The sequence below is a fragment of the Epinephelus moara genome, chromosome 18, assembly GCF_006386435.1.
Source record: "Epinephelus moara isolate mb chromosome 18, YSFRI_EMoa_1.0, whole genome shotgun sequence".
NCBI classification, from domain to species: Eukaryota; Metazoa; Chordata; class Actinopteri; order Perciformes; family Serranidae; genus Epinephelus; species Epinephelus moara.
The window spans coordinates 2,728,668-2,730,406 of record NC_065523.1 but is presented as its reverse complement, the minus strand read 5'-3'; the positions used below and the strand labels follow the sequence as shown (position 1 = coordinate 2,730,406).

The following is a 1,739-nucleotide window of genomic DNA, read 5'->3' as shown; positions in this document are numbered from 1 at the left end:
CAAATAGATTGGTTGATTAATATTTGTTCTCTTTCTAGCTGTCAGAGACTCTGCACCAAAGCTACCCAAGACCTCACAAAGTAAGTGCAACAAAAATATCACTCAAGGATTCTTGAAAATAAGGCCTGTATTTACTAAACTGGTATAAATGAAACTGTGAAAGTTTAGGCCCTGATGCAAGTTGGTGAATTGAGGCAAGGTGTCGCTGTTGAAGTTTACATTGTGTTCTATTCTGTTGCAGAGTCTGACAGTGAGAATCCAGAGGAGCAGGAAAGGGTGGAGCTGACTCTAGAAGGAGACGAAGTAAAATATTTGTCCTGTTTACTATAAATGCATACAATACATTGCTACGACAAGCATAGCTACAAAACTTTAACAGCTATTCTATGTACATTATTTGGGTCATTTCAAATTCTTACTAAAAGAAAAATAATACAGATATAATTTTTCAACCTGAAACTCCATGGCTTTGGTATGTTTCCTGTGAAGATTTGGAGAACATGTAAAAGAAAAAGGAATTCATTGAGTACACATGCTACAACACCCCATTTTGACCCACAGACACCAAACTCACTCACTCACTCACTCACTCACTCACTCACTCACCCACCCACTCACTCACTCACTCACTCACTCACCATATGCAGAAACTGTAGAATGTACATCTGTAGTACGCCTACCCTCAAATTCAGTGCACCATGTCTTGTGTAGACATGCACAAACACAATTTTCTCCACCTCAAAATTAGAGATATATATTTTTCATATGTACTATATTTCACTGACAGCAACTAAAATAGTGTTAATTTTGTCCATGTTTTGATTTCTAATTTTTGTAAATCATTTGCATTCTCAAACTAATTTTTGAGTAATTTCTGGACCCCCCAAAAAAATTGACAGTTTGGTTCTATTTTTTCCTGTATTTGTGTAGGTATATAGAACCAAACAAGACCTCTGCATCTGTATTGGTTAGCCTACCATCGAAACTTAAAGTGTTTTGACTTTTGTATGCAAATGTACAATCTGATACCCTGATTACTTTTGTTTTGGATTTTTGTCAGATTCACTTGGGACAAGGGGTGAAACTCAGAAGAGAGCTGTGGAGAAGAATAAATAATCACACCCGTGATTCAATGTTTGTGAAGGAGTTGGGCGTGGCAATATGGGGAACCAAGACTCTGGGGGAAAGGAGCCTTACAGGCAAGGAATGCCCCACCACCAAAACAAAAAGGATGCCTTTAACCCCAGAGAAACTCCACACATTGAAAGGTATGGAATTCTTAGCAGTAGAAACCACATTGTCTTTGCAGGATGCCAACAACTGTTATTCATATGGAGTATTAAATCTTTCTTTGTTCTGGTGTGACAAACACTGTTTATCTGTGCAGTCTGCTTCAAGGACTGGCTTCAGACAAAAAATGTGGATGAGGCAGAGCTCTGGGCCAGATTGGGAAAGGCTGGACGGTACCTGACAGAAAAAATAATGGACATTAACAGACACACAAATGCAGATGTTGGGGTAAGTTTGCTGTTTGCTATGTTTTAGGGGGGATGTTATGTTATGTGTTTGCTTGTTGTTCTTCATTCTTTTGTTGTTCTTATACATTAAATGCAGATGTTGGGGTAAGTTTGTTGAATATGTTTTAGAGGGTATGTTAATAATATGCTATGTGTTTGCTTGTTCTTTGCTTTTGTGTTGCTCTTGTATATTAAATAGCCATACTGTTAAAACCTACATTG

At 37.8% G+C, this 1,739-nt stretch overlaps 1 long non-coding RNA gene across 1 annotated transcript; it reads left to right on the top strand.

Annotated features, from left to right (window-relative positions):
• The first annotated feature begins 241 nt into the window (after positions 1 to 241).
• Positions 242 to 1,499, top strand: LOC126406142 (uncharacterized). The gene is made up of 3 exons (XR_007571658.1): positions 242 to 303; positions 1,061 to 1,268; positions 1,388 to 1,499. It is a non-coding gene; the product is annotated as an uncharacterized LOC126406142 (long non-coding RNA).
• The last annotated feature ends 240 nt before the right edge of the window (positions 1,500 to 1,739 follow it).